This window comes from Lissotriton vulgaris, chromosome 1_1, assembly GCF_964263255.1.
Source record: "Lissotriton vulgaris chromosome 1_1, aLisVul1.2, whole genome shotgun sequence".
In the NCBI taxonomy this organism is placed as follows: Eukaryota; Metazoa; Chordata; class Amphibia; order Caudata; family Salamandridae; genus Lissotriton; species Lissotriton vulgaris.
Window position 1 is genome coordinate 809183921 of NC_141685.1, and position 24576 is coordinate 809208496.

General features: G+C 47.3%; 1 protein-coding gene across 2 annotated transcripts in view; it reads left to right on the top strand.

Moving 5' to 3' along the window:
• The first annotated feature begins 1520 nt into the window (after positions 1-1520).
• The window catches only part of SERPINC1 (serpin family C member 1), a 57650-nt gene continuing 34594 nt past the window's right edge, over positions 1521-24576 (top strand). Inside the window, exon 1 of one of the 2 annotated variants that reach the window (XM_086956821.1) lies at positions 1521-1660. The gene's annotated coding sequence lies outside the window, so the exon portion shown is untranslated. Of the gene's footprint in view, positions 1661-3396; positions 3486-24576 lie in introns of those variants that run through there. The other variant, XM_086956831.1, reaches the window with a different exon arrangement.

The window sequence follows — 24576 nt, forward strand, 5'->3', positions numbered from 1 at the left end:
CAGATTTACAAAACCATGTAAACTTGGGGAAGCCCTAAATCCTTACGCCTCCCGAGGTGAGGCGTAATGAGGGGAAATATCTTTATTTCTCCTCATTTTTCTCTCTATGTGAGCTGCATTCTGCAGCACACATAGATAGAGGAAAACGTCTCTTAGGATTGTTTCTGTGCAGGAAGCTGCCCGTTCCTGCACCAAAACAATCCTGCTTGCTACGGAGACACCCTTGCACCATCTTCATTGGCGCTAGGCTGACGAAATGGCGCCAGCGCAGGGAGAAAGTACAGGAATGCCCCATATTGCATAAATACGGTGCGTTCCTGCCCTTTCACTTTGGCGTTGGGCAGGGCAACAGGTGACTTGCGGTGCTGCCCTACCAAAACCCTGTAAATGAGTGCCCGAGTCCTGTTGGGAAATTGTGTAAGCTTTGATTATGTAGAAAAAGATAAGTTAGCCCTGAGGATCTCAGTTTGGTCACGGAAGTGCTTCATGGCATCATCATATGACTGTGCATTTATGGGAGCTAAATGGTATTTTGTTACTTTCTGGAGAGGCATCTGTGAGGCGCTCCCCCCTACACCATCCCTCTCTCTCCGGCATCAAGCAGTGTCTAACAAACACAACTTACTTTGAATGCTGTGGAATTAGATTGGGACTTACTTCATGACGCTGCAGTGCACCTTATGACGTCGCAGAAACATGTGGGGATTGTGTCGTATCACAAAACGGCTTGTCATACATTGTGAGGTGCCATGGAACTTTCTAATGCAGTGTGGTGTCACAGAAACCCGTGGTGCGTGTCCTTTTGTGAGCTTACAGTTCATGATGGTGTGCCGTGTGAGCTAGTAGGTCATGTTGGCTTCCTGTTGTCATGTGGAGTGGCTTTACCGGCCGTGTGTACTTTGTTGAGGCACAATAATACACAGTGGTGTCTCCTGTGGGGAAAAAAAATACAATTTGGCATTGTTGGAGTTTCACGAAACGCCATGACATAAAGAGGTCATAGAACGCATTTAGAGGACAGAGAGAGGTCATAGCGTACACTGGGGGACTTTGTGAAAGCACACTGTTGTATTTTTGGTGATATCAGCAAACACATTTCTTTGCTTTTGTTTACAAGCAACACTATGGCATCGTTTGTTTGAGAAAAAAACCACGTTGCACTGATATTTTGTATCCTATTTTGCATTCTGCCTATTGTTTCTCTTCTGTCTCGTAAAACGACGGGATTTCCACCACCGCCGCTCCTATTCGTGCCACCTTTTTGCCATAAACCTGCCCCAGAATGACGCCGTGCCATCTGTGGGGGTTGGTGGGATTCTGTGTCGTGGGGGTCATTAAAGAGTGGATGAGGTAGGGCGGTTTTGCTCGAACATCCACAGACCACCCATCCATCCGCCCCAAAGTTGAACTTTACACTGCGCAGTGGGTAAACATTGCACGCTTTCTTTGCCTAACCTCTGCACGGCCGAGCGTCGCCCTCCGGCCTCCCCTCCCCACCCCTTCGCTTCCACCTCGGGCCCCACCGACGGTCACAGCCAGAGGAGCCATCGAGCTGTTGACCGTCGGACCCCGAGCCTGCTTTCTCCTCACCTGACTGGCGAAACTATCCCCGCACGAAACCTGAGAGCCCCCCAGAAGGAACATTTGGGGGCAGCACAAGGTGAGGTGCCCTCTGGAGTAGGTGGGGGCGGTGTCAGTAAGATATGTAGGACCACCCAATCCACATAGGAATTATTTCTGGGAATCGACTGTCCTCCAATGGGGAGTTGGGGGCATAACTGCAAAGTGTCCCAGATTCATGTGTGCCTAGCTGCTCTGCTCCAGAGTCTTCCTTTCCATTGTGGAGTTCATAGCCCTGGTTCTGTAATGGGATAAACAAAACTACAAGTCCCAGAATGCAATCACAAACCAGGGCTGGAGCAGCTAGACATTCATGGACCTGGAAAACGGTCAGGGGTGGAGAAGGGGGCGAGGTCCGAGGGAGAGACTGGAGGTTGGGATCGACTTGGACCTAAGGTTAACGCTTTTACTGCAAATGAATCATTTTCAGCTGTGAGTCTGCATTGTATTTAATGGACTGGTAATGCGAGCTAGAGGGGAGAATGTTTTCCTAGGTGTGAGATTCGCTGTGAAAAGACAGACTGTTCCCCAAAGTGTGAAGCTCTGGCCCAGTGAGGGAGACTACTACAAGCTGTGAGAGTGAGACACTCACCGAAAGAGACTGCAGTGATGTCTCTTGCGAACATACCCTCAAGAGGATGACTGGCCTGCCAGGTTTGAAACTGATTCCAGTAAGTGGGCCTGTGCTCCGGTGAGTGTGCACAGCCAGTGAGTGGCACCAAGCTGCATTAGGCTCTTGCCCAATGGCTGTAAGGCTGGGATGCTGTGTGTAAGATCTGCACCCATCTGGGCGCCAGATGTACTAAGCAATTTAATAGTTGCAAACACTGTGGTTCTGTGTTTGCAACAGTTGAAATGCTTGTATGTACTAATCCAGTTTTAAGGAGCCAGTAAGAGTTCTCTGACGCCTAAAATGGGATTGCCACCCCATATCAAATCGGTATTAGAAGGGACCTCTTGTAGAAGTCCCTTCCAATTACCGATTCAGTATTATATCCGATTTGCAAAACATTTAAACATTACAAACTGCCAAGATGGGGGTAATAAGCCTTTTGCAAAAGAGAAGGGATCACCTGGCTTTGCTCCAGGAGGAAGTCATGACCCTCTTGGTAGGGTGAAAAAAGTTTTGAATCCCTATGCACCCATTTCAACAATAGTTTAAACAGTTGTTCTAAATTTCAAGTAGGTGGCGTCGACGTTTGTCACACGATGCCTTGTCGTGTCTTGAATATAAGGAATCTATGTGTGGAGGCCAGAAAACCTTTCACATAAACGTGCGCACGTTTATGTGAAAGGTTATCTGGCCTCCACACATAGATTCCTCTTGGTAGGGTGACCAGACGTCCCGGATTTCTCCGGACGGTCCTGGTTTTTGGAGAGGTGTCCCAACACTTTTCGCAAAATAAAAAAAATGTCCCGGTTTTTGTGTAATGCCCGGGTGAAGCAGAGACATGTCGCGTTTATTTTTGTTTAGTGCCTGGGTTCAACATACGCGCTGGTGTAAAATGGATGCGCGCACGCTCACTTTGCACTACTGGAGAATGTATGCCCTGTAGTCACTTCAAGAGAGCGTTGTAGCACGAAGGGAAATCCATTATAAAGAGACATTTTCTCTCTGGATTTCCCTTCTCTTTCTACAAAGTCTAGCCACCAGTGTGACCCTGCTCTGGACTGCAGCATTATCAAGCAGCAGCCAAAAGCGAAAGGGGCTTGGAGTGTAACCAACATGTATGCCCCTTCCCCACCCCTAGCGGCACCAGCAAGTCAGGAACCTGTCTCCACATCAGAGCTGCTCCAGCTAGTATCCTTCAGCACCTTCACAAGACTTGCCCTCCCAGCCTCCAAGATAGCACACTACTTGCAACGTGAGTATTTAAATGGCTTTCTGCTATTTTCTGCGTGTTGTTTGACACCGCACCCAAACCGACAAACCATGCACGCAACCTGGGCTTCATCCTGGACTCCTCCCTCTCCATGACCAGGCAAGTCAACAACGTCTCCTCGGCGTGCTTCAACATCCTACGCATGCTACGGAAGATCTTCTGGTGGATCCCCACCGAGACCAGGAAGACCGTCACCCAGGCCCTCGTCACCAGCCGACTGGACTACGGCAACGCCCTCTACGCCGGTAACACCGCCAAGCTCCAGAAGAGACTCCAGCGGATCCAGAACGCCTCAGCCAGACTCATCCTCGACATCCCACGAACCAGCCACATCTCCGGACATCTGAGAGACCTTCACTGGCTCCCCGTCAACAAAAGAATCACCTTCCGCCTCCTCACCCACGCACACAAAGCCCTACACGACCAAGGCCCGAGCTACCTCAACAGCCGAGTCAACTTCTACGCTCCCAAACGCCACCTCCGATCAGCCAACCACGCCCTCGCCGCCGTCCCCCGCATCCGAAGAGCGACTACAGGAGGAAGGTCCTTCTCCTACCTGGCCGCCAAGACCTGGAACTCCCTCCCGACCGACCTGCGCCTGACCCAAGACCACCTCTCCTTCAGGAAGAAGCTGAAGACCTGGCTGTTCGAGCAGTAGCGGCACCCTCCCCCCCCCCCCAGCGCCTTGAGACCCTACGGGTATGTAGCGCGCTTTATAAGTGTCACTGATTGATTGATTGATTGACATGTGTTTTATCCTCCTACCCAGGGCATTAAGTGGGATGAAAAAACTGGAGGTTCCCTGAAAGGGGCGTGGCCAATGCAATTAAGGGCGTGGCTTAAAAACACATAAGCTAAAAATCCGCGCTTATCATAGTGTGCCGCCCGACTTGTATTTTTCCGTTTTTCTCATTGCATCCACTTATGCTACAACAAGTAACATCATGCTGACAACAAGTCAGGACCATTGGCTTGACCAGTGCTTTAAATGGAAAACAAGCATTTACAATGCAACGGGTTCGCCTTTGCAAAAGTTAGAGCTATTGGCATTGCAAATGACAAACGTTTTATTTATGTGTTGTTTTTGAAAACAGATAAATAAATGGCATTGTCATTTACAATGCCAATAGCTTAATCTCTCGCAAATGCGTGACCTATTGCATTTGCACCCACACACACACAGAACCTCACAGAGCCACACACACCCACACACACACACACACACAGAGCCACACGCACCCACCCACCACACAGACCCCCTGCTTTTAAATGATATCGACCCCCACTAACATGCTGGACTTGCACCTCAGTCACTGCTGTGACCCGAGGGTTTGCCCATACAGTGCATTGTCCATTTTTCTTTGCTACAAAGAGTCGCATTGTGTTGAAAAATGGGTGTTCTGTTAGGAGTGTGTTTTCTTCTTTTCAACAGTATGCGTGTCCAGATTCTTATCCAAGTAAACAGAACTTAAGCTCTCCTTTTGTTAGCGCCACGAGGGCTCTGGCCTGCTTAGCAGAGAGTATGTTTGCTGCAGACAAATAACACACCTGCTTCCTCTCCAATCAGTGACAAAGAGTCAAGACTCGTGCTGCTGTTCATTGAAACCTTGAAGGGTCGCATTACCGGCCATGCTCCTGCTAACAGTGAAGAGAGGCGCTTTGTGTGAATGTGATCAGGGTTTGATTAAAGTCCCTCGGTTCACTTGCAAACGGCGGCATACGTAAACTGTGGCTGATTTAAACCTTTGTTTACTCATTTTAATTTGGTTTGTGCCTTGAAAATAACATGTCTATAAGGAAGCCACTTGCAGCTCTGTCTGAAACCCGTGAATGCCAGCCTGGTAGAAGTGAACTATTGCATACGGATTATTAGATGGTGAAACCTACAGCTGATCCCATGCCAGGTACTGGTGCGTGTGTGTGCAGTCGCGGCTCCTGGAGGGAGTGCTGCGGGGCAGTGGGGCGGGCTGAGGGAGGGGCAGGGTGGGGGGTAGTAAATTCCGGACCGACTGGGGTCATGACTGAAACATGACACCTTCTGGTAATGTTCGCGCTATATAAAATCGCATGAAATAAATAAATACATTGGAGGAGGGGAGGCAAATGAGGCAAATTCAAGCCCAGTCGGAACAAACGCTTCACAGTTCCCTTTGTGATCATAAAGGCCCCCAAATTCAAAGAGCTTTGCGGATAGGAAATGAATTCCAGAGCGCCCTCCCCTCTCCCCATGTCGCTTGCCAAGCATGGTGGCTGCTTGGACTTCAGCAAATGCCTGGAAGGGCTCCGAGATTGCTGCTGGGAACTCTTCGCAGCAGAAATATGTGTTTCACGGGAAGGGGGACTGGTACGCCCTCCACAGACATGGGTCACATGGCTTATTAAATGTTAGTTTGATCTTTGACATCCTGGAAACAAATGACCCTGATGATCGCAAAGAGGCGGTTCATTCATGCCCGCCCCACCCCTCCTTGGAAATCTCACGGGGGCCTCTGTCAGCCTGTGCTTGGGGAGACCGCGGTAATGGGGGATGTATGCAGTCACACCGCGGCTAGAGGGCATTGCTACTGAGATTGCAGTACCACAAGACCTACAGGCACTTAAGGGTGAGCTCCTCGCTGCGCTGACTGTAACACGAGGCATACAGTTGAACTTACATACACAGGGGTCAAAGGGCGATTCTGATTCGCAGCTCACAGTAATGCCACAAGACAGACACACAAACAAAGGGTTGTAGGGGGAGCCTCTTGCAGATCTTACAGCAACGGAATCAACAAACACATGGAGATTCCGCCGGAGATTTATAATACGGCACACAGACGAGATCTTCCTGCAGAGTTTACAGCAACTTATGCACACAGAAACAGGGGGACAGGAGGGATGGCGGGAACGGGCACACGGACAGTGGGAGGGGGGGGCGGGAACGGGCACACGGACAGCGGGAGGGGGGGGGCGGTAACTGAGCAGGAGGGGGGGCGGGATAGACATACAAAGTGCAAATGCCGCTTACCTGCTAGCAAAGCCAGGAAACTGAAATCGCGCAACCCACCCCTGCAAACGACACTTTCAAAACGGCCAAAACAAACCTTTTAAAAATAAATAAATAAACCACCGGCCACCGCCGCAATGACGATCGCAAAGGGGCGGCCACGAATCTGCTCCGACAATGACGGACAGATCTCTCTTCCAATGGCTAGCCTCCATTTATGGAGCTAGCCAATGGAAGAGAGAGGCGGGACAAAGCCCCGTACTGGTAAACATACGATTTCGCCTGCTCGGGCACTGCTGCGCAGTGCTACGCCAGGCAAAACCTAAAAATAAGTGCAGTTACTCATTAAATTGAGCTAGGGGCGTGGTAGTGGGCGGGGTTAGAAGTGGGTGAGACATGATGATACAAAAAAACTTCTGTTGAGTATTCATTTTGTCCTTGATAGTTGTCTCAAACTTTTCATATGTGCAGAGAAGGGCATTTACACCAGTTGCTGGACATGCCAAAACATGTGAGAAATGTATCAATATAAACAAAATGTGCTAACTCGTTCCACAAAATTAATGTCAAACACCACATGTTAATGTTTCCTTGTTTTGTAATATTTGCAGCTTCTTAATATCATACTGTTTCTACGTACTTGCATTGGGCGCAATCCTTTTATATTGAAGAGGTCACACATACACACAAAACAAGTATCCACGCATTTCTTTTCAAATACCTCCTGAGTGTCCTGATTCTCTTCCGCTCTGATTTCATTTCTCTCTCACACACAAACAAGCAGACAAGCACTCTCTATCAGTCTTCACATCTCTAACCTCTCGATCCCTCCCCCTCACTTCTCTCCCATTTAAATCTAACTCCGTCCCACTCTCTTTACCCCAATTGTATCCTATCATTCTCTACCATCACTCTCTCTATTTCTCCGTACCTCTCTTACTCTTTCCATAGCTGTCTCAATCGCTTCCCCATCTCTATCTGCGCTTACCTCTTCTGTCTACCTTTTTCCCTTTTAAACTCTCGTCTGCTTCATCTATCTCTGCCCCTTCACTCTTCACCTTCTCTCACCCCATTATCTGTCCTCTCCCCTCAGCAGAAGGCCCCACGGTCGGTAAACCTGCAGTGGCAGACAGTGAGCACTGCTGGGTAGTGAACATATGCAGAGTCCAGCAGGGTAGGTGTCAGGGGCAGAACAATACTGGCCTCTGATGGGAAGGTCAGTAGACCGCCTCTCACCTCACCTGGGCACGAGGGAGTCCGCCTAGGTAATCCCCACCACCTCATCCCCACCCATCATGGACTCAATGTCACAGCAGGCGGGCGGGGTGGGGGTTGATTTGCAGGGGCAAGTGTGTCAGGGGAAAGACAGTCAGACTCAGCGGGAGGCCAAGGGGTGAGGACGGCCCTTGTTACCTGGGTTCCTAAGTGGCCACTCCTGAGCTGGCTCTCTCCACCCCCCTCCCACTCATTCAGTCTGAACACATCACTGTGCCCCAGGCAGAAAATGTCCCATACACTATCTAACAAGACATCCCAGCATGGAGGCTTGGCAGGGGCCTGTTGAGGACAATTAGAGCTATCATCTGGGTGGGGAGGGAGCAGAGGCCCACTTGCAGCAGCAGCAGGCCTCCTGCAGGCCGTTCAGTCCCCATTGTGCCGTTTGCCACAGCTGAATGGCACAGACAAACGGCAAAACGGCAAACATGCTGCTAAAAAACAAGAACACAGCTGGCCCTCGGCACCGTCCCAGTGTCCACCTTATCAATTTGACCCCGAATACCGGTACTCTCCTTGGCAGTGGAGAAGTGCCGGTACTCAGCTTGGTAAAAATAAGAAGTGCCGGTACTCAGTACCGGTGAGTACCGGCCCATTTAAAGAACTGGGCTTGACACCACGACAATGTTGCAGTTCCTGAGTTTCAAAGAGGAAGGGAAACCCAGACAGAAGAAAAGGACTCTCTTTAAAGGATTTCCCTTCTGGTACAACGCTCCCCTGGCATGACGTCATGCCATAACTTCTCCACTAGTGAGCAGTGTGAGCATGCACGCACACATCGAGGTGCCTGATGTAACTGCAGTCCGGAAACAAGCATTGGAAATGCAATAGGTCTCGCACCATTAGAGTTAGTGCTTTTAGAATTGTTTATGGGTTTTTTTTGTAAATGTTTAGCATTTTTGTTTCCTGTAGCCAATGCTAAAGTATTACAAATAAAAAAAGCCATAAACATTTCTAAAAGCTCTAACTGAAATGGTCTGAGAACTATTGCACTGTGTGAGGGTGAGGGTGAGGGTGAGTGTGAGTGAGGGTGAGTGAGGGTGAGGGTGAGGGTGAGTGTGAGTGAGGGTGAGTGAGGGTGGGGGGTTGAGGGTGAGGGTGAGTGAGGGTGAGTGAGGGTGAGTGAGGGTGAGGGTGAGTGAGGGTGAGTGAGGGTGAGTGAGGGTGAGGGGTTGAGGGTGAGGTGTTGAGGGTGAGTGAGGGTGAGGGTGAGTGAGGTGTTGAGGGTGAGTGAGGGTGAGGGTGAGTGAGGGGTTTTGGGTGAGTGAGGGTGAGGGGGAGTAGTTGAGGCTGAGTGAGAGTGAGGGTGAGTGAGGGGTTGAGGGTGAGGGGTTGAGGGTGAGTGAGTGAGGGTGAGGGGTTGAGGGTGAGTGAGGGTGAGGGTGAGTGAGGGTGAGGGGTTGAGGGTGAGTGAGGATGAGTGAGAGTGAGGGTGAGTGAGGGGTTGAGGGTGAGGGGTTGAGGGTGAGTGAGGGGTTGAGGGTGAGTGAGGGTGAGGGTGAGGGGTTGAGGGGGAGGGGTCGAGGGGGAGGGGTTGAGGGTGAGTGAGGGTGAGTGAGTGAGAGTGAGGGGTTGAGGGTGAGTGAGTGAGGGTGAGGGATTGAGGGTGGGTGAGTGAGGGTGAGGGTTTGAGGGTGAGGGGTTGAGGGTGAGGGGTTGAGGGTGAGTGAGGTTGAGGGTGGTTGAGTGAGGATGAGTGAGAGTGAGGGTGAGTGAGGGGTTGAGGGTGAGGGGTTGAGGGTGAGTGAGTGAGGGTGAGGGGTTGAGGGTGAGTGAGGGTGAGGGTGAGTGAGGGTGAGTGAGGGTGAGGGGTTGAGGGTGAGTGAGGATGAGTGAGAGTGAGGGTGAGTGAGGGGTTGAGGGTGAGGGGTTGAGGGTGAGTGAGGGTGAGGGTGAGTGAGGGTGAGGGTGAGTGAGGGTGAGTGAGGGTGAGTGAGGGTGAGGGGTTGAGGGTGAGTGAGGATGAGTGAGAGTGAGGGTGAGTGAGGGGTTGAGGGTGAGTGAGGGGTTGAGGGTGAGTGAGGGGTTGAGGGTGAGTGAGGGGTTGAGGGTGAGTGATGGTCAGGGTGAGGGTGGGTGAGGGGTTGAGGGTGAGGGGTTGAGGGTGAGTGAGGGGTTGAGGGTGAGTGAGGGTGAGGGTGAGGGGTTGAGGGGGAGGGGTCGAGGGGAGGGGTTGAGGGTGAGTGAGGGTGAGTGAGTGAGGGTGAGGGGTTGAGGGTGAGTGAGTGAGGGTGAGGGGTTGAGGGTGGGTGAGTGAGGGAGAGGGTTTTCTCACGCGCACTGAAGTGCCGAAGGGTATTATAGGCTCCTTTTTGCCAGTCCAAGACCGAGGGGTGAAAATTGTTCCGGGACTATTAGTGTGAAGGAAGGGAGAGCTGGCAAACGGCGAGTTTCAGGAGCTGTCACAGAGGAGTGCGAGCAGCGTGAATGAGGCAGACAGGCAGGCAGCATTGAGGGTATGACCCAAAACAGGCCCAGGGCAGCGCATGCGCACTGCATGCCATTCACCGGACTACAGAACCGCGCGCCAGTAATGAAAGCACGAGCGTGCCGTCAGTCAGCAGCAGCAGCCTGCATAACACGGCCTCGGCGTAAGGCAGCCTTCACACAGCATACGGTTCACTAAACTGCCGAACTGCATGATAGTTATGCATGCACAGTGCCTGCCAGTCAGCATTCCGCAGAAGAGCCACAGAGTAATGCTGCCTACACACAGCATACTGTTCACTAAACTGCAGAAATGCACGAGTAACTTCTGCAAACTGCCTGCCAGTCACCAGCCTGCAGAACAGCCTCTGGGTAATGCCTCCACAGCATGCTGTTCACTAAACTGCGGGACTGCATGAGAGAAAAGCATACACAATGTATGCCAACCAACCACCAGCCTCCAGAACAGCATTGGGGTAATGCCTACACACAGCACACTCTTCTCTTAAGTGCAGTACTGCATGAGACCAACACCCGCACACTGCGCGGCAGTTACCACAATGCAAAAAATGTGTGAGAGTAATGAAAGCCCATTGCATGAAAGTCATCGCACTACAGAACAGCCTCAAGGTAACGCCGACACACCGTATGCCAGGCACCGGACTGCAGGACCTCGATGCAGTAATGAAAGCACACCGCATGAAAGTCACCACACTACAGAATAGCGTCACGGTCATGTCTGCACACTGCATGGCAGTCACTAGGTTGCAGAACTGTTTCACAGTAATGAAAGCACAGGACATTCCAGTCACCAGACTGTAGTACAGTGTCAGAGTAAAGCCTACACACTGCGTTGCAATGGGAGAAATGCGTCTCGGCCGGAGCAGGGGGCGGAGCAGGGAGAGCGGGCTTTAGCACGGCGTCAGTGTTGGCATTGATGGGGGGTAGGGGGGAAGTGGGGATTTAAAAAAAAAAAAACAAACAAGACGGAGGGAAGAGAGGGGAGGGGGGAGGAGAAATGCGACACGGCGGGAAGGGGAGGGGGCGGAGCGGGTAAAATAAACAACCAAACAAGACGGAGGGAAGAGAGGGGAGGGGGGAGGAGAAATGCGACACGGCGGGAAGGGGAGGGACAACCAAACAAGACGGAGGGAAGAGAGGGGAGGGGGGAGGAGAAATGCGACACGGCGGGAAGGGGAGGGGGCGGAGCGGGTAAAACAAGACGGACGTGCACGCGCTTTTAAGCTCAATGCGCATGCGCATTGAGCTTAAAAGTCACGGGCACTGCAAGGAATCGCCACGATTCCTTGCAGTGTGGATAAAGAGTGGATAAGCCCCCATAGTCTCGCTTGCTCGATGCGCATGCGCATCGACAGGCGAGACCTAAAAATGGTCCGCCTGTGCCAGGGCACAAAATAGAGCCCGATAGAGACCCGTTTGAGGACCCCTTTAAAAAACTGCCGGCGCTCAGCACCCTGAGACCCGGCCCACTTAAACCCCCCAAATACCAGACATTTGTTACAAATTTTCTTGGACACAAGTCGGAGATGCAAGTGACTGAGGAACAGGAAGTAAGTGTGACAGAGTGGCTGGATTTGTGTGCACAGCTGAGTTCCTGGTCTTGGGTGGAATAGAAATCAAAGTTCACACTTCGGGTGGCCTCCATTTTAGAACACCCCCTCACTGCTTCAAAGGTAAGGAAGGCATTTTTGATGCAGTTATTATTCCTCCCCCTACGTTAATCTGGTGGTCATGGGAATCAACTTGCAGCTCTCCCAATTTCAAACAACCCTCCAACTGGACCATCAGGATGGCAAAAGTAGGCTATAGTAACCTGGTTTACAAATGGACTCCCAAAAATACAACACAACCAGGTGACCAGACTCTGCATGAACCTGAAGAGGCGTGAACAGTTAAAATCAGACGTGAGCGTTTTACATTAGTGGCCATTACATGGAAGCGTCAAGTTAAATGTACTCTACACTTGCACAAGAATGCTGGGAAACGCTTTGGCCCATTTCAGAGGGGAGAGCCCAAACACGAGCGCTGCAGGAGGTAATTTCGAACGTTGTTGAGGTGACGCAGGTGAGATGTGAGGGGGTGAGGTTTGAATGACCCCAGGTGGAATCACAGCCTGTCTGCTCACCTTTGTCGCATATGTTAGAGGGCATGTGGCAGTGGGAATCACTAAAGAGATCTATGGGGGGGGGGGCCCAAATAATGTTTTTGGTTGTTAAACCGGTACTAATGTGGTGAAATCTGTGCCCAGACGCTATTATCATGTGTAAAAATAACAAAACATTTCAAGGAATGCTACAAACAGGTACCACTTAATTATACTTTTCTTGCTACATCTTTTAGTCAACCCTGTCACATAATTTAGTGTTCCCTGCTGCATAATTCCAGTATCCCTGCATATTATATAGAGACCATTAATTATACAAGCATGTAAATGAGTGCATAGGAAATATTACATAAGATATGGGCTATAAGGTATAGGAGTTACATGACATCTATAGTGCTGGCCATTATATGTTAGGATTGTCTGGCCTGGAGAAACAAAGGGGCAGATTTGCTGAGTTTTCACATTGCGCAGTAACCAAAGTATGCGTTGCATGAAATGGAGACAGTACAACAGTACCATATCCTGAGAGATATACTTTGCTGCTCTATCCCTAGCAGTGTCACACATTAGATTGCCTTGCACCAGTGCAAACACTTTCCACTATAGTGCAAGTGTGTGTGAATTTCAAGCATAGGTTTTGTACTGGAAGGGTGCCTCTTCCAGTACTATGCTTTCTTTTTTTTTTTTTTTGCTGAGTTTTATATAGCACGAACTAGACACGAACCAAATCAAGTATCAGAGCGCTTTACATATCACCAGTTACGTTACATGAGGACACACATTCATTTTAGGCACGGGGAGATTAAGTGATTTGCCCAGAATCACAAGAGGTTTTGGCGTCGTTACCGAGACTCTAACCCAGATCCCCAGGTCCGAGGTTGAGCGCCCAGCCTAAGAAATTATTTTCCCATTAGACATTACCATCAAAATCCACGGGTGGGTGCATTGGAACCCCCATGGATGCCCCCTTGATGCAGAGTAGAGTTTAGTGCTATTTTCCTTCATGGCTACTTTCCAAAGCAAATCAGGATTTAAGTTGGAAAGTGGCTGAGGGCTTGCAGATCTAGGATAGGGCACAGGCCCTTTTCCTTCTTCAGGACTAAAACCGAAGACAATTCTTTGTGCTGAGTTTGCGCCACTTTTCTGAAGTAAACATGGTGCAGCGTGTTAGAAAAACTGCCCCTACAAACTCAGGGTTTAAAATGCAACACAGTGTTTGGGGTTGTCTATAATAATTAGAATTTATTAATACCCAAATAAGCCCTTGTTAGCAACGTTAGTATAATGAAAGGTTGGTAGGAAAAAACACTAAAAGGTTCTAAAACTGTGTCTTGCAGTTTGCATGCATCTGTTTTTGTGAAGGAAGCTGTCATTGTAGTCCCTTTTCTATGTCTATGACAACTGCCAAATAGCCCTACTTTTATGCGATGACTGCTGCAAACTTTAGTCCTACTTCTGTGTCCATGACCTGTCCCGGTTTTTTGTTTTGAGAATCTGGTCACACTATCTCTTGGCTATAGCCATAGAGAGGGTTCCGGCGCTAAAAGTAGCTATGGTTGCTATTCCCACTACTTTCTGGTCATGAAGAAGGAAAAGGGCCTATGCCCTATCCTAGATCTGCAAGCCCTGAGCTACTTCCTCAAAAAAGAAAAGTTCAAGATGCTCACTCTCGCTCAGATCTTGTCTGCCCTTATTAGGGCTCATTCTACCAGAGCTAAGGCTGCTGCCAGAGTTCCAGTCCTCGACATTTTGTCAGGGAGCAACGTGGGCATCACTGCACACGTTCACCAAGCACTACTACCTGAACAGTCAAGTCTGCAGGGGTGTCATTTTTGGCCCCCTTTCCTGCAGGATTTAGTGGTCTCAACTTGTCTACAGTCCCTCCTTCGGATATGGTCTTGCTTGGGTATCTATTCAAAGTTAAAGAATCTGCGGCTAGATGCCTCTTTCAGATGAACTAGATACTTACCTTCGGTAACGCCTTATCTGGTAGAGACATGATCTAGCCGCAGACTCCTTCCTGCACTGTGGACAGGTTCTTAGTGTCAGGGCTGTTCCCTTTCAAGACCCTAGTCATTCAAAACACACCACTGTCAGTGCACTTCATGGCTCTGCACTCCTGGCTTGGAGAGTTGTGAAAAGTAAATGATCTCAGCACGCTAAGGTGATGCCTCTATAGGTGACGTGGACGACATCATGCGGAGCTGACCGGCGCTACCAAATGATGCGCAAGGGTATTGCTTGGTAAAATTCAAAGGTAAGGAATCTGCCGCTAGATCATGTCTCTACCAGATAAGGCGTTACCAAAGGTAAGTAACTTGTCCGTCCATATCATAAACATGTTTTCAAAATGACCTTCTTTTGTATGATAAAATTGCCTAGAAACAGTCTGAAAACAGTTGCAACCCCCCTGAAGAATGTACACCTCCTCCCTAATTTATGCCTTTTGTATTCTGGGTCTTTTAACCCCAATTGTTATCTTGTAGTAGGAAACATTTGAAATGTGGAAGGACCATGCACATGGCAGAGAGTATATGCCTAGCACAAGCCTCCATTTTCTGAAAACGAGCTGTGCAGAAATGTGGATGAGGGGGACTGCATTTGTTTATTTAGGAGACAGGGAGGGAAGAGCTGCAACACAGAAGGCATACTACCATATTTTCATAGAAACACATTTTTGGCAAAGCTATCAAAGTGAAATATGACCCCATGTAGTGAAGTGGCTATAAATTAGCAGACATCCAGCCCAAGCTGTTACTTTAACCAGCTATGTGACATTAGCCTTTTAAGGCTAAGGGCCAGTCGGTCTCTAGCAAAACTACAAGTCCCAAAAAACAAGTACTCAGTCTTGGCTGTAATTCTAAGGCTGATTAAAGATGGCAGTCACACATGCGAGGTGGGGACACACACTGACATGCTCTAGCCTGCAATGCGTGGCACTTGGATGGGATGCCTATGATATACACAGAGTCAGGCATCTGATACCTCTAGGACGACCTCTGAGACTCCTAGGCCCACATGGTCTGAAGTTTTACATGTGCTTCCCTTTAATTACCACTGTAAAAACCCGCTTGCGCATGTAGATTGTTACGTTGACCCCAAACAAGTAAAAAACATAATATGGGGGAAGTGCTCTCAGATCTGAAATGTCCAAAGTGTCCATCATTCCATAATACTTCATACCAGTGGCGGCCCCTCCGCTAAGGTGGAGGAGCGTTGCTCCACTGGGTTTTTGCAGTGAAACAGAGAGAAAATAAAATGATAATAACTTGCGTTATTATCATTTTATTTTCTCCTACTTCTGCCCACAGCATTGCATGAGGGGGCAGGGGGAAGTGGTAGCACCCTCCTAAAGTGCGCAGTAACTGCTTGGACGGTCCTCTTGGGCCTCCCAAAACAGTCTTGCACACTTTGCATGTTCTCCATACAGGCAGCATTACAGCCTGCGTGGAGGACATGCCCAGGCCTCCAGTTAGCGTCTGAGCACCGAAACACAGCGCTCAAACCAATCACAACGCTGCTAAATAATGTCTTCTTAGGAGGATAAATATTTTTTTGTAGACACGTGTTTATCTTAGAAATGCAGCTAGGCCACCCAATGCATTTCGTCCCGCTTGGGACTTCATTAGGGCTATATTCAGTTCTCAAGCTGAAAAACCCCTCCCAAAAATGTGCATAGGTGATGGACCCTATGTCAATACTGCACCCAAATTGCATCATGTATGATTCATAAATTGCATCAACAATATCTGGTGTCCAATCACCAGTCAATTTTCCATAATATGATTCATGCAGATTCGTCTCATATCCTTTCTTGCACTGCCATTACACGATGATATGTAGTGTCCAAAAAATCAAAGATTCAAGTGTCATGATTTTAGTCCCATCATGAGTTATAACAGCCATTAACACCTGCAAATGTGGCATTAGATTCAGTCTTACATATAGATTCATCAAAGTCCCCTTTTGCGAGTCTGTATTAGCGATTATTAAGGAATCGCTATTACAGACTCGCAAAACGGGATGCATGTAGAAATCGCAATATTTTTTGCGATTTCTACTGCTTCCTTATTTGCGATTCGTAAATTGCAAATCGCAAATAAGGATGCGATTTCCCATTCATTCCTATGGGCCTAAAGGCCCATAGGAATGAATGGGGAGTCAATCCTTATTTGCGATTAGCAATTAGCGAATCGCAAATAAGGATGCAATTTCAAGGGTGCCAGGGTGTCCAAAGGACACCCTGTAGCACCCCTGAAATGCAAATGTACACAGGTGTTGCGCACACACATGTCCAAAGGACATGTGTGTGTGTGTGTAACATACAACTTAGAAAAATGCACTTTTGCATATTTTCCTGGACGCTTTAGATTGCAGAGAAGGAAATCTGAGGCCAACATTCAGACCTCTGGGAAACCGAGTCCAGTGAGATCTTAAACGCCTTACTTGGGACCACTAAAAGACATTTAAGGACTTCTGAGACTCCTAGCACCAGTCCTCTGAGACATCCCTACATGGATCTTTGAGACACGTGTTGCTGGACCTTCCAGAAACCTTTAGTGGGGTGGATCAAACACCACTGTATGAGACCCTCGGCTGCTTGAAGGACGCCCTGTATGGGCGCCAGGGTGGAGTCAGGAAGGCCATGGAGCAGGGCATTGCCTTCACCGGGATGGGAGAAGAAGAGGTCGTGAATAGCAGCTCTAAAGTCGCTTTCAGTGACGAATAGTGTCACTGGAAGGTTTTGCACAGAAAAACAAGTAGATAGACCTGAATGTGTGGTTTCTACATCATCAATTTATGTATCACAGTGAAATCTTAACATGCATATATTCTGTACAGAGCAAAGTCTTTAGCATATTGTATAGGGGTGTTTGGTTTCTGTTCAAGGATCATCTTAATGTGTGTTAGGGTGAATCTTTCCTAATATAGGTCCATCCTGTGAGTGTATATTGAGGTGTTTCTTTTTTTTGGGCGGCCCATCCTGTGAGTGTGTATTGAGGTGTTTGTTTGCTATTGAATGCCTATTTTGTGAATTTCTAAAGAAATTGTTTATTTTCTAATAGAAGCCCTTCCTGTTAATGTTTATCGTGGTGTGTTCTCTCTAGTGGAGGCCCATCTTGTGAATGTTTATCGGGCTGTTTGTTTGCTGTTGAAGGCACATCTTGTGAATGCTTAATGGGGTTACCTTTTTACTTTTGAGGCCCATCTTGTGACTGTGCATTGGGTGTGTGCTTTTGCCATTAAAGGCTCATCCTGTGAATGTGCATTGGGAAGTTTCTTTTTCTATTGGAGGTCTAACCTGCAACTATTTATCAGAGTGTTTGTTTTCTATTAAAGGCCCATCTTGTGAATGTTTAATAGGATTGTTTGTTTTCTCCTGAAGGCCAATCCTATGAGTGGGTGTCTGGATGTTCGATTTTCTGGGAGTTCGATAGAAAACAGATCCTTTGAAGGTCCTGTTTGTGGATATTGGAGTACTTGCTTACTTGTGAATGTGTTCAGCAGCCTATGTGCACCTCCATTAGGTACTTTGTAATTAAGACGCACCTCAAAGTCATTGCCCGTAGAAGTGGTATTTTCATGGAAGTAGTCCCTTCACACAGTATGCAGCAAATACCTGGATAGATATGTGCTGACAAAACATGAAATCAGCCAGGTCCATGGAAAATTCACTGCTGGAACCAAGCTATTTCCTTTTTCTTTTCACTGCCTGTGACTTTTAGTCCTCTGGCTTTTATTCCTCGCACCCCCTTCCAGGCTGTTCCTTTTCTGCCCACTACCTGCATAGCTGTGACCTGAATTATATAATAACAAACAACAACAAAACAAGCAGAGAGCAGCGAACAAAACAAGAGAGTCTGTGTAAGATGGAGCAGAATGGCCACACAGCCACACTGTCCTGCCCTATTTAAACAAAACCATGGTGCGGACGTGCAGCGGGCATTCTGCTGGCATGCCAAAGTCAAGCTCGTCTGCACCTGTCCAGGCACGTCTCAACCGGGGCCAGTCAATTTCAGCAGCATCTCCTCCGCCATGGTGTTTCCCCCCTTCCCGCAACTGCAAACATTTAAAAATAAAAATATGATAAGGCAGGCTTATTATTATTTTATTTTTCTCTCCCAGGTGATTCTTGGGGCGGGGCCATCACATAGGCAGTCACAAAGCAGGAGTGGTGGGCCCTGTTGTCAGTGCGCATGTGGGTTTGGCCTGCCGTCTCAGGACAGCCAAACGGACATGTGCACTGAAGCTGTCTTCAACCCAAGCTGCGTTGCTGGGTTGGAGACAGCAGGCACAGGCTCGCAGTCTCTCTGGAAGTGCAAATCGAGGGCGCTATGAGATGTGTTTAATTTTTCAACTCAGTATGCATTAAAGTAAATTCACATTGATGTCTGAAACGGCTGGAATATTTCCAGACTGCAGATGCTCAAAATTAACAATTTAACCTCAACCAGGAAGAAAATCACAACTAACATTCAGTTACGGAAAGAGAGAGGTAGCAAGTGTCTTTTTTTTTTACAGTAAACACTATCTGCTTCCCTTACTCCATGTTGTATACATGCTGGAGGTCAAAGTCAGTCCATGCGACTTTACTTGCAGAACGCAGTGGAAGCACTGACCTAGAGTGCCTTTTCCCTACCATATTGGATTTTTTTTTGTTAGAGTTACTTGGAGATTTTTTATCCGAAGTTGCTCTCCCAGGGCAAGAATTACATTATTTTACAATAAAGTAGGGATTATCATTTGGATGATCCAGGCCTGCCAGACTCCACACTGGCACCCATTAGAGACATCCTACACACCACAGCACATCTCATCCAGGGCCAGAAGAAATAGGATCATATCACTACCATCTTAATGGAACTCTGTTGGCTCACCCTGCTGGCCCACACCATCTTCAAAACCATCTGGATCATAAACAAAGCCTTCATGATCAGCACCCGCTCTTATGTTGCAGACAAGCTCACCGTCTCTGGTGGTTCACGGCACACATGCATCCAGGATACTGTCAGACTGCAGACTAAGAAGTGTAAAAAATCAAAAACAAGATGACAGGACTTTTTGATCTATTCACCTGGATCTGGAGCAGCAGTTCAGTATATATCAGGACTGATTGATTCCAAGATTTTGCTTTCAGTATTGAATCAGAAAATTTCTTGACTTTGCTTCTAAAGATGTAGGAGTATTCAGCTAGCTAAATGTCCTGATTAATTTTCTCTTTTGACATACTAGGGTGGGTAATTGTCTAATCGTACTAATATTAGAACTCTTTGACAATGTGTCATAGTGTTCAATAGCCCCATTTTCATCTATTGGCCAGATATTTCATTCATCAACCCCACATGGGATCAGAAACGAGAAATCTAATGGGAAAAATACCATCAAGTATATTGAAAAAGAACACCTTAACTCAAAGGGACTGGTCACCTAAATTCATACGTCCACATTTCCGGAATTATCCTACTAGTAACCTTTCACCTTCAAGGAAGCTGAGTTCCCCTGTCTCAGCTTATAATATTACTTCTGTAACTTCCATAATAAGTCATCCTGATAGTATAAAGCAATCAAGGGGAACATCAAGTGAAGATAATGCTGTGATAGGGGCACAGGCTGAACAAAGGTACTCCGGTCCTGAATTTGCCCCCATAGATTTCTATATAACCGATACAACTCTATTATTTCTAAACAATACAGTTTGTCCTATGAAATGTTTCTTCAAACATTAGTAGATGCCTTACCTCTACATCCAAATCATACATTACTCCTACTGATATTGCCTATACTCCGATATCAGAAATGATGTAGGTTATTAAACAAACGAACTTCCATTTGATAACCTTTGGCAAAAGAGGAAAACAGGTACTTACTTGGACTCATTCTTTGGATATTTGAATGATTATACTCACGGTTGTAATCAATCTATCTACTTCAAGAGAGTTTTGTTCTTGTTTCCCTCAAACACCAATTTCGGATACTATTCTAGATAAATATGGGCCTTGCTCAGATAGGTCTTTGGAGCCTAATATAAATGGCTCCTTAATAGTCTTTTCATATTCGCCTACTGCAGGTTCTCATGACCTGTCTCCACTGATATATGCGTCCCGAAATAACTGTATAGCAATCTTTTCTCATCAGATAAGAATGAGTTATTCTGATTCCTCTTGTCTTTTTTCCTAAGCGCATTCAATGATTAACATTAAGAAATACCATAGTAAACGGAAAAAATCTAAATTGCAAACATATAAAAACACAGAGCAATGAAAAAGGGACAATATAATGTATGCTTTGTGCAAGAACCTCTATACCAACAATGTCCCAATATATCAGAAAACATTACAATTGGACCCAAATGTTGTTTTTCTTCAACTGTAATCAAATGAAGGAAATTTCAAACAAGGCAAAATTATTGATAAATCACTATTATGTCTTTCATTTAAGACCATATCCTTAACCCCTGAATATGGTACAGATTGTCTGGAAGGTATTCCTAAAATATGTCAGATACTCCATTATTAATATTGTTAATATTTTTTTTAATGTACAGTATCTGGTCTGATGAATTGATCTTATCTCCTCAAAATGTTCCAAGTGAATCTTGCTTTAAGGTCATTAGTTCTTCAGACCTAAGGTTGGCCGCCTTCTTGCTCTTGAGCACTGGTTAACATGATGTCTCTGAAATAAATGTTGCTTTCTCATTTATGCCTGTATGTAATTGAATCTGGCAGAAGACCAATAAACTGCGCTCTAGAGGAATTGATGTTCTCAAGCACCAGTCATGCCTTTTGGGAACCTTCAGTGAGACCAATGGCCAACTTTACCTTACAGAGCTAACTGGATGAGATGCATCCGCATGGAAAGTATCAATTTCTGGAAATCCATGCAAAGTAATCAATTATGGTGCTAATGACCAAGCACATGCAGTTTGGGTAGACACCCATTGGGCAAACACTACGTGGAGGAGGACAAATAACAAATGTTGTGTCTAACTCCAAATGAAGACTTACATATACCATGTGGGAAATGCCTGTGTATCTTTCAGTGACTAACAGCTAGATGCATCAAACAAAAATCAGCTCGCAAAGGGGCAGATTCTAAGAATCTGCTCCTTTGCGACCGGTATTTTTGCATTTGGGATGCATCATCCCAAATGCAAAAATCGCAAATTGAAAAATCGCTAAATTGCGATTATTTGCATTTAAGGAATCTCAAATTGAGATTCCTTAAATGCAATGCATGAAAGTTTTAAAAATAGCGAATTCGCTAATAGGGCACACAAATTACCAGGAAGTACAACTTCATGGTAATTTGCAAAAACTTTGAAAAATGCACTAAAGTACATTTTTCAAAGTTTCATGTTGTGCACACACATGCCCTAAGGGCATGTGTGTGCGCAACATATGTGCACAGATCAATTTCAGGGGTGCAACAGGGTGTCCTTTGGACACCCCTGCACCCTTGAAATCGCATTCTCAATTTGCGAATCTCTAATTGCGATTCGCAAATTGAGATTGTCTTCCCATTCATTCCTCTGGGCCTCTAGGCCCATAGGAATGAATGGGGAGGTATTCCTTAATTGCGACTCGCAATTTGCGAGTCGCATTAAGGAATTCTAAGAAATCGCTATTTCTTTAGTGATTTCTTGATGCATTTCATTTTGCTATTCCTTAATAGCAAATCGGTATTTTTCGCTATTAAGGAATCGCAAAATGGGTTGTTGATGCATCTGGGGGTAAATTCCATATTCTGATGTTCACATAATGTGTATATAGGAGACTTGGTTAACCACTGGGCTTGATATAGATGGTTAGTTTGTATAATGTAAAGCATGTGACCTTACTAAATGTAGATGATTTGAGGGTGGATGATCTATTATTTTAATGGCTTCTTAAAGCTGCAATTTTTTCATTTTGCCTATTGATGCAAGCTATATCTGTAGGAAAGTAGTACCTGCTTCTTATGGTTACCCCCACTTTTTGCTGATGTCTCACTGTTTTTGGATTCGTCTGACTGGGATCCTGCTATTCAGGACCCCAGTCTATCTGCTTTCTGCCTTAAATTGCTATGAATGTACTTTAAGTACACTCTAGATTGGATACTGGGGTGCCCTTATCAGTCCCTAGTATATGGTACACCATGTACCCAGGGAATACGTACCCCAGAGGCCTCCCATGGGCTGAAGCATGTATTATGCCACCGATGAGGAGCCATTCAAAACGACACAACAGGTCTGCTGCAGCAGCCTGTGTAAGCAGGTGCTTGCACCACTTACTTAGATATATAAATCACTACACTTAAAAACCTAACAGTCACCCCTATGGCAGGCCTTATCAATCCTGAAAGCTGCGTGCTGGGTTTTACGTGAGAGGGTGCCACTGCATGAGCAGAGCCCCTCTGCAGCCTTCGGAGACCATTCTCTGATGCTGTCTGTTATACAGCCAGACATATAGGTTAAGTTGCATTATAACCTCGCGGTAAATGCTAACTTTAAAACGGCTGCTTAGAAACATGTTGTGTTTGTTGTCCAACACCTTGGAATCATACCTCCACACCAGTAACTGATGTGGGAGGTATGATTCCACCCTTCTGAAACCACTACTGTGGGTGATCGGTCTACCTGGTACCGGTTTTCTCGACCCGGGCAGCACAAAATGGAAGCTGCCAGCCACAGAAATGATTCTGTTCTCCTGCTGCTGAGCCAAGCTCGCCCAGAGGAAGGCATGACAATAGGCATCCTGTCACAGGGTGGTGTGACCACCTCCCAGACAGTGTTCAATGTACTGGGGCTGGGTAGGTGCACTCTGAGAGTGCCAGAAAGTCTGCACTTGGGACACATTTGGTGACCCTGTGCATAGTCCAGCTCAAACCAGTTCTGGGAGCCATTGGCTCCTGTTCTGGTGTGAAACTGGACAAAGGAAATGGGTGTAGCCACCCCTTTGTCCTGCCCCTCCCCTAGAAGGGTTCCCTGAATCTGTCCAACCCTTTCCCGTGGGTATAAAGTGGGTTACCTTGCTACAGGACTTTGGATTTTACCTTAACAAGATTCTACTAAGAAGATACCAAGTAATTCGACTGCCTGCACGATGCTGGACGACTGAAGAATCTCCCTTGGAGTAAAGGAGTTACTCCCCTGCACTAGCAGGCACCTAAGCCCATCTGACCGGCTTACGTCTCCCAAGCTCCTGAAGACTCTGAAGATTTCAGCAACACAGGAGGTGGGTTTCCAAAAGTCCCTGGGATTGATCTGCCCTTTTAGTGATTCTGAGACCAGTATCCCTTGTGGGGACCGCGTGACCCGAACCCATGTGCACCACATCCATTTGCAAGTGCATATGTTTGTTGGCAACTCCTGAGCTTGGGCATTGGACTTCAAGTAGTCCTAACCCCGAGCAGTATTTACACCAAAGAAATCCAGCCTCCTCACACTGAGTGCTCCGTGGGCTGGTGCTTTGCAGACTTGCTTGAGGTCTCCTTTTGATCCCTGGTCCGTTGGCCTGTGGGTCCTGGTGAGGGTCACCTTGTTTGTTCTTGGGCTTCCCTGTTTGCTCCAGACATGCCCTGACTCTCCATTGCTTGGAGAGTCCCCTGAACCTTTCTGGTCCATAACGTAACCAGTTTGTCTTTCCTGCATGGGTTGCATTTGCCAAGGCTTTTTGGCACTCCAGCCAGACACCGACCCCTTAGCCCTCGACATCCTTTGTGGAGCAGCTCACCTGCGGATCCTGGTTGTCCTCGACATCTCCTGGTCCCCGTGGCTGCAGAGTCAAGCATCCCTTCTACGCACCTGAAGCACCTGACATCAGTGGGTATTCGACTACTGAGCCCCTGGTCACCTGAAGTGACCCAGACTCTGTACCCTCTGCTTTCAGGTTCCTCTCACCTAGAATCCAGGCTTGGATTCCACTGGACACTCTTTACCTTCCCGGCAGCAGTACTTCTTTGCAGCTCTCCATTGAAAACAACAAAGGTTTCTGACAATACTTGACCCCTATGCACCGGCTCCTCTGGGATAGATAACAAGGGTACCTGGGTACTCACTGGTGGGTTGGCTCGAAAACCTCCTATTTTCCAAAGGGTTTGCTTGAAGTCCTCGTAGCAGTGTTCTTAACCTATAACTTTGCAACTGCGACTTTCCCATAGAGTTGTACGGAACACGCAGTCGGGTTTCCTCACTGCATCCGTCCTCCGTGGGCTAAATGTGTCACTGCCTTGGGTGGTTCCTTGGGGTCCCAGCGATTCTACACGCTCTAGGCACTGTGTCT